This window comes from Plecotus auritus (genome assembly GCF_963455305.1).
Source record: "Plecotus auritus genome assembly, chromosome: 4".
Classification (NCBI taxonomy): Eukaryota; Metazoa; Chordata; class Mammalia; order Chiroptera; family Vespertilionidae; genus Plecotus; species Plecotus auritus.
This window is the reverse complement of record NC_137775.1, coordinates 51,152,833-51,161,804: the sequence shown is the minus strand read 5'-3', so window position 1 is coordinate 51,161,804 and position 8,972 is coordinate 51,152,833. Positions and strand designations below refer to the sequence as shown.

Genomic DNA, 8,972 nt, shown 5'->3' with positions numbered 1-8,972 from the left:
TATTTTGTTGAGGCTTTTTGCACCTATGTTTATGCAATATTGGTATATAGTTTTTTTATAAAGTCTTTTTCTGGTTTTGTTATTAGGGTAATGCTGTTCTATTATAGGATGTATTCCCTATGTTTTATCTTCTGAAAGAGTTTTAGATAATTGTATAATTTTTTTCCTTAAGTGTTTATTAGAATTTACCAGGGGACACATCTGGGTCTGGTGCTTTTGGATATGGAAGGTTATTAATTATTGATTCAATTTCTTTAACATATATAGACCTCCTCAGATCATCTATTTCTTTTTTTTTTTTTCAGCCTTAACATAAATTTTTATTTTGTCTAAAACAGCACAATAAAAACATCCCCAAACAATACATAAACCTACATGTAAAATATAGACTATCTCCAATATTTTTCCCTTTATGTAATCGACCGCATAGTATCACGACCGCATAGGCAAGAGAAAGTACTGTGGGTGGGGCAAGGGGAAACTAATTTAGGCAGTGACCTAATTAGTCAGACATTAACATTCAAAGACCGGGTGGACAACTTCAGCCAGAAAAGTAGTATTAAAGAGCTGCAGGAAGTGAACAAGTCCAAGAGGACCTTCTGATTAGTCCACAGTCTTCCTCAACCCACTCGGTAGACCAAGGCGTCACCGAAGGGTCACCTCCGCTTCAGAGCACTTCCAGCACCAATGCTCACGCAGATGGTGATGATGGACTGGAACATGTTCAGTATCCCCACCAACTCTACATTGCTCCTTCTCCCAGCAGTACAGAACGGCCCGCCCGGATGGTGCGGACACACCTTTAGGGTGTTCGACCTGTGGGGTGCGATCCACCCGAATTCAGAACCTAAAACAGCACATGCTCATCCGCTCGGGAATTAAACCGTTTCAGTGTGACCGCTGTGGAAAAAAGTTCACCAGGGCTTTCTCGCTAAAGATGCATCGCCTAAAGCATGAAGGTCAACACGGTCGTACCTGGCACCGCTTTCACTTCCTTCGGGGAATATAAGCACCACACGAGGGTTTCCCGGCACATGAACCACAAGCCTCGGATTGACGAGCGCAAAACATGTGGCGCCTTGTTCACCAACTCTTGAAATTTAATCGTGCACCTGAGCAGTCTGAACCATGAAGCGTCAGAGCTGGCAAACTGCTTCCAGACAGCGATTTCCTGGTACCGGGCTACTTAGACCGCGAGCGAGAAGAGGCCCTGGCTCAGCATGATCCTGCAGAACACCGTTTTGGAAGCCACTCCTCTGTTCAAATGCCTGTGATCTCACTGGTCTCCTCCACCCAGAACTGTGAGAGCACTGTTCCCTTGGGGTCTCTCGGCGGGCTGGCAGAAAAGGAGGAAGAAATGACAGAGCAGCCCAAGACCAGTGCTTGTGCCGAGGTCACCAGAGATGACCTCCCCAGAATCAGAGCTGTCTTCTATAACTAATGAGTAATTCCATGGTTGGGCTTCATTTTGGCTTTTGGAAAGTGCCTGTGCTGGGTATTGTACATTTAAGTTTAATTTTATTTTTTAAACAACAACAAAAAAAAAAGGTTTTGGGGAAGACTTTCCCCTTTTGCTTTGTGAACCCTGCAATTGATGTTTTATTTTTCATGACTGGGAGATTGCTTTTGTAAGGATGCAATAACATGGTGTTGAAACATAATATAAACTGTTGGACCAAGGAGAACCAGTTGCCTTAAAACATCTAGTCGTTTCTCCTTGCATTGTGGTTAGTAGGCTAACCATAGATCATTAGGTAACTAAGGAATCAGGTGAATGTTGACCTTCCTGAGATGAAAGAGCACACCAGAAACAAACTACTAAAAGGAACTTAACAGATGGCTCGAATAGATGTTTACTCCTGTATACCGGACGTTGTACAGTATTCTGTAAAGCCTTTTGTTTTTGGAAGTATTTATGGTAAGCTATCTTAAAAATTATTAGGGTAAATACTCCCTTTTTTATTGATTTCAGAGAGGAAGGAAGAGGGAAAGAGAGCTAGAAGCATCAATGGTGAGAAAGAATTATCGATCAGCTGGCTCCTGTATGCCCCACACTGGGCATGGAGCCTGCAACCCAGGCATGTGCCCTGACCAGGAATCAAACAGTGACCTCCTGGTTCATAGTTCAGCGCCCAACCACTGAGCCATGCCCCTGGGCCTGTTTTTTTTTTTTTTTTTTTTTTTTTTTTTTTTTTTATAAGCTTTCTCCTTCTATTCTGATTTTTTTATGGTGAAAATTTGTTATTGGGATAGGCATTACCTGAATCTTTATAGAACCAGTCCTCCAAATAATCTTACCTTTCTTCTACAAAAAAAAAAAAAAAAGGCAAAAACCTTGATTGAGAATAGGCCAGCTATGCATGAAGTGACCAGGAATGGAGAATGTAGTATGTAAATTCCAATTTCATCCATTTCTTCTTATATGACTTTTGGCAGATTGTATTTTTCAAGGAATCAGTTCATTTCATTGAGGTTATAAATTGGTGAAATAGAGTTGTTTGTAGTATTTCTTTAATATCCTTTCAAATTCCATGGGATCTGTAGCGATATGTCCTCAGACATTTCTGACATTAGTAATTCCTGTCTTCTCTTTTCATCTTAGTTAAACTGGATAAGAACATACTGATTTTATTGATGTTTTCAAAGAACCAGCTTTTGGTATCATTGATTTTCACGATTGAGTCCCTGGTTTCATATTTATTAATTTCTGTTCTAATTCTTATTTTTTATTTTCCTCTGCTTACTTTAATTTCCTCTTTCAATAATTTAAGATGACAATTTAGATTGTCAATTGAAAATTTTTCTTTTCTAATGTATTTATTGAATGCCATAAATTTCCCTCTTAAGCACTGCTTTCACTACATTCCACAACTTTTAATAAGTTGTCTTTTCACTTCCATTTAGTTCAAATTATTTTTAAATTACTCTTGATATTTCTTCAACCCATGAGTTAGTTAGAAGTGTGTTGTTTAATTTCCAAATATTTGGGGATTTTTCGTTATCTTTCTGATATTGATTTCTAGTTTAGTTTCATTATTGTCTGAGAGCAGGCATTGCATTATTTTTATTCTTTTAAATTTGTTAATGTATTTTTTTATGGTCCAGAATGTGTCTGTCTTAGTGACTGATGTGAGCTTGAGAAAAATGTGTATTTTGCTGCTGTTGGTTGTATCCTACAGATGTCCAGTATATCCAATTGATTTATGATGTTGTTTTCAACTGTGTCCTAGATGATTTTCTGCCTGCTGGAGCTGTCTATTTCTAAAAGAGGGGTGTTGAAGTTTCACACTATGATAGTGGATTCATCTATTTCTCCTTGTAATTCTATCAGGTTTTGCCTCATGTAGTTGATGCTTTCTTCTTAGGCATATACACATTAAGACTTGTGTAATGCCCTTTACTATGATAATTTATCTTTAAGTTTGCTTTGTCTGAAATTAATATAACTAGTTCTGCTTTATTTTGATTAGTGTTAGTATGGTATATTTTCTCCATCTATTCGCTTTTAATCTATGAGCTTTTATATTTAAAATGGGTTTCTTATACACACCATAACATTGGGTCATATATTTTTATCCACTCTCACAATCTGTTTTTTAATTAGACCACTAATGCTCAAATTGATTATCAATATAGTTGGATTTATATCTATCATACCCATTACTGTTTTTTATTTGTTGTCCTTGTTCTTTGTTTCTGTTGTTTTCTATAATTTTTCTTTGGTGGTTTTAATTGAGCAATATATATGATTCATTTTTTCTCCTTTCTTAGCGTGGATAAAGGAGTGGAGGGAGATAAAGGATGGTATGGGGGATAAATGGTGATGGACAGAGACTTGACTTGGGGTGGTAAACAACCAATATAGTACACAGATGATGTGTTGCAGAATTATACACCTAAAACCTTTATAATTGTCTTAACCAGTATCACCCCAATCTACCTAATAAAAGAGTAACATGCTAATTGACTGTACCTTCACGACACCCACCAGCCAATCAGGAGTGAGTATGCAAATTAACCCAACAAAGATGGTGGGTAAATTTGCATACACAGGTGCCGAGCACAGGGGTGGGATGCTTGTGTAGTTGCCATGGTGATGACACAGGCGTTCTACACCACCCCAGCCACTCTGGGCCTCTGGGCAGCATGGGAAGGCAGAAAGGCTGCTCTGGCCAGAGCGAAGATGATGCCGGCAGCCAGGAGCATGAAGGCCCATTCTTGCACAAATCTTCATTCGTGCATCAGGCCACTAGTAAATTCTATAAAGAGGTAAAATGTTTATTTTTGTGGTTTCCTTAGAGTATATATATATATATATATATATATACACACATATATATATATACACACACACATATATATATATATATATATATATATATATTGCAACTAATTCAAGTCTATTTTCAGATATTTTCAGATAACTCTATAATACTTTACAGGTAGTGTGAATGCATTATAATAACAAAATAATGTTAATTCCCTCCTCCTGTCCCTTATGTCATTGCTATTATGTATTTCATATATATATGATTATATATATGTCTATATATATAGATATACCTGTACCTGCACCTATAAATACATTATTTTATTCTCTCTAAACAATTTATTTTACAGCTCTTGCAAGGCAGGTTTACCTGAACCAAATTTCCTCAATTTTTCTTTGTCTGAAAAATACCTTTATTTCTCCTTACCTTTTGAATAATAATTTTGTAAGGTGTAGACTTGTAGTTTGATGTTTCTTTTCCCCTAACACTGTAAATATTTTTTACTATTCTCTTCTTCCTTACATGGTTTCTGAGACGAGGTCAGATATAATTCATATTTCTATTGTTTCAAAATAGATAATGTGTTTTTGTTCTATCCTTCTGGCTCTCTCAGAATTTTTCTGTAGTTTGAAAATGATATGACTAGTTGTAGATTTTTTTTGGGGGGGAGTGGGGCTTCATTCTGTTTGGTGTTCTCTTCCTGGTGTATGGTTAGGTGTCTAACATTAATTTTGGGAAATTATCAGTCATTATTGTTTCAATAATTTGTTGTTCCTTTCTTTCTTCTTCTTCTGGTATTTCCGTTACCCATATGTTATGTTTCTTGTAGTTGACCAATATATTCTGTTCTACTTTTAATCTTAGTCTTTGTTCTCTTTGCTTTGCTTTTTAGTTTTTAAGGGTTCTATTGATATATCCTGTAGTTCAGAGATTCTTTTCCTCAGCTGTCTCCAGTCTACTAATACACCTATCAAAGGTGTTCTTAATTTCTTTTTGTGATTTTTATCCTGATATTTAAATTCTTTCTTAGGATTTTCATCTCTCTGCTTACATTGCCCATTGTTTTTTTCATGCTGTTAACTTTATCCATTAGAACCCTGAGCATATTAATTATAATTGTTTTAAATTCCCAGTTTGATAATTCCAATGTCCCAATGAAACCAAACTATGGGTGTTTGAGTCCGAGTTTGTTGTCTCTCAAAATCAAAAAATGAAGTTGAGGACAAACAGTTAGTGGAACCGAAGTTTATTGTGAAAAGCCAGTCCTGGAAAAGGTGTGGCTAGGGCTCCAGGAGCAGGCCAGTGTTCAGGGCTCCTTTCCCTGTTACAGTCGGGAGTAGTTCAGCATCCAAGCTAATTAAAGCCTAGTAGTCCATGTGTGGAGGCCCACATGGCCATAAGCCACTGGGCACAAAGATGTGCCCCCCAGGGAAGAAAGGAGAGGGAGCAGGCACTGTTTAATTTAGGGGTGGAGACAGCCTTGCTAGCTTCTGATTGGTCCTTTCAAAAAAATTCTGCCTTAGCAACATCCTTGGGATTAGTTTATACACCTTATTGCCTTGTAATTGGTTATCTGCAAGTTGTCTGTTTTAACAACATTCATATATTTTAAAGTTCATGTCTCCCACTAGCGCCCTTTCTCCCCTGCCCAGTTGGAGTGTCTTAGTAACTCTGCCTAGTTTTACTTCCTCTCCCCCACCCTCACGGTCCCTGTCCCTGTCTACCTAGCTTCCCTCTGAAACAGGAATTTGTAGGGGTGAAAAAGACAGGTTTAGGAAATTTTAGAAATTAAGGGGACCATGGAAGAAGCACAGAGCTGCAGAGAAGCAGAAGGTATATCGCCATAGAATAGGGGAGCTGAAAAACTACAACAGGTACATTTCCATAGAATGAGGGAGTTGGAAACAGCCAAAGGTCTGTATTTACAAAATAAAGAGAAGGAAGCCCCTCATCCATAAGGAGAAGAAAGCCCAAAGGGAACAGGAAAACAATAAGGAAGAGGGGGAGAACATGTGGGGTTCCACCTTTGAGCCCAGGAGTTACTACAGTAACCAGTCTAAGGGGATAGTGACCAATCAGAGGGGATATCAAGGCACAAAGATCTGCAGAGTAGGTGGGACCCTTTCCCCCGCCCCACGGGAAGTCTGTGCTGTGAGATTCTTTCCTCTTCCTACATGGGAGTCTGTGCTTATTATTCAATAAATTTCCACCTTTGCTATACCACCTTCCGTCCGTGGGTTCATTCTTTGATTCCAATGGACAAAGAATCCTGGGAACCATCCTGCCCAGGGGAACACTGCGTGTTCCAGTCCAAAAATCCTGCTGCACCTCTGTCTCCTCACTAGCATGTATAGTTTTGATGTTTGCTCTGTTCCTTCACATTGTTTTTACCTTTTGGTATGCCTTTTAATTTTTTCTTGAAAGCAGGTCAAAATTGTACTGGGGAAATAAAGAAATGCCGTAAATTGGCCTGTAATAATGTTGCAGTGAGGTATGGGGGGAAGGGAAGCATATAGTCCTATGATTAGTCTTCTAGTGAGCCAGTGCCTCTGGGCTGTGAACTTTACAAGTGTTTTTCAGTGTTTTTTTTTTTTTTTTTTTCTCTGTCTCTACTTATGTGTGACAGGATTGTTAGAGCCACCTGGAGTTGGGAATTTCCCTTTCCCGGGTCAGTTGAGCTCTAATAATACTCCAGCCAGCTAGGCTCTGGTTAACTGGTTTCTCCTGAGGACAGGTTAGTCTGTAGTTAATTGGTTTCTCCTGCGGTAGAGCCTTGTTAAAAAGAACAGTACTTTCTGGTGCCTTTCAAAATGGTTCCTGTTCCCTTCCTCCTGCCAGAGCCAGAGGGGATTTTTCTCTGATAGTTACTATGGGAATCTGGTGGAGTGCCTGGGGCTAAATCTCACAAAGCTGTAGGAGGCCCCCATGACTGGGTGCCCCTGGAGTTTTTAACCTCAGAATTGTCCACACTGAGCCACCAGCAAGTCGTCAATTACAGCTCAGGTTTTCTTCCGGTGGCACTGGTTCCTGCCATGGTTTCTGCTGGTGCATCTCTGCTCTGGTAAGCCACAGCTCTGTCTGTATTTGTCTATGGACTGTCCCATTTTGAGGGCAGTGGTTTGTTCTGTGTCTTCCTTTCCTCAGGGATCCAAGAAGAGTTAATTTCTCAGTCTATTGAGCTTTGGACTTGTTGCTAAGACAGAATGGCAGCTTTTAAGCTCCTTACATGTGAAAACAGAAACTGGAAGTTCTTTCCTGAAGTTTAGAAGGATTTTTGTAGGCTATAAGAAACCTTTACATCATGTAGTCTTTTTTTTTCCTTCCAGATATTTTAATTTTACTTGTCACATTTAGGTCTACAAATTCTAGAATTGATATAATTAATATAATCCTAGAACTTTTGTATGTAGCATGAGTTAAAGTTTTAATTTTATTTCTATGAATTTCTAAATATGCCAGAAAAAATTACTATACGATTCATCCTAGCCAATTGTTCTGAAGTATCATCTCTACCACATATCAATATTCCCTATATGGGTTCATTCATATTCTATTCCTTTGTCTATTGATCAAAAAAAATATTAAACCCCATGCTGAAATTAGTTATTACATTTTCATAAACATGTTGATAGTTATGTCATGGAAAAGCCTCCAAACCAGCTTATTTCTTGAGAATTTCTTTTTTGTTTTTGTTAATCCTCACCTGAGGATATTTTTCCATTGCTTTTTAGAGAGAGTGGAAGGGAGGGGGGAGAGAGAGAGAGAGAGGAAAAAAAAAAACATCTCTCTGAGAGAGACACGTAGATTGGTTGCCTCTCCCAGTGTCCTGACCAGGGCTGGGGGTCCAGTCTGCAACGTATGCACACACACTTGATTGGAATTGAACCTGGGATCCTTCAGTCTGCAGGCCAACACTCTTATCTACTGGCCAAACTGACCAGGGCTCTTAAGAATTTATTGAGTGTATTTTTGGCCTTTTCATATTTTAGAATCCTATTTAAAAATTTAATTTAAAATTTAAAAATTTAGTAAAATCCCCGTTACTTTGAAGGTTTATTTTAGATGAATTTTTAAAATATTATTACCCCTTTTTATTTAGAACCCTGGTATAAATCTATTCATGTAGAATTTTTGGTGACTAGTTTTCTCTGCAAAGATCATGCATGTACTTTGGTTTATTATAATGTATCCTATATTGCTGTTGCTATTGACGACAGTATTTTGTATGTTTAGCAACATTTTTTGTTTTTGCTTGTGTACTCAAATAAATGTGATTTCTGTATATTGAATTTACAGTAACTATTCAACATGCTTTTTTTTGGTGGTAGTCTTGGTTATTTATTTCAATAATGTTATCTTAAATAATGATAATCTTTTCCTTATTCTCAGTCCTTACATATTCCATTATTTTTTCCTTCTTATTAGCTGATATTAACTAGAAATAGTTTTAGCAGGCCTGCTTGACTTGTTTCTGATTTCAATCAGAATGTTTGTAATGATGCACAATTACAAACGGTACGATTACAGATGGTACATGGTATGCAGATGTTGTAAATAGGAGTTATCATATATAGGAAGTTCCTTTCTTGTGCAAAGATAAAATTGTGCATAGCTGTTGAATATTATCAAATGTCTTTAATAACAATTGAAATGATTGCATATACACATACATTTATATACCGCTTATTGTATAATGTTGGT

The 8,972-nt window shown here is 37.7% G+C and overlaps 1 pseudogene across 1 annotated transcript; it reads left to right on the top strand.

Annotated features, from left to right (window-relative positions):
• The first annotated feature begins 859 nt into the window (after positions 1–859).
• LOC308245888 (zinc finger and BTB domain-containing protein 44-like) lies at positions 860–1,448 on the top strand (annotated as a pseudogene). The gene has a single exon. The product of its transcript is annotated as a zinc finger and BTB domain-containing protein 44-like (transcript).
• Positions 1,449–8,972: the final 7,524 nt, after the last annotated feature.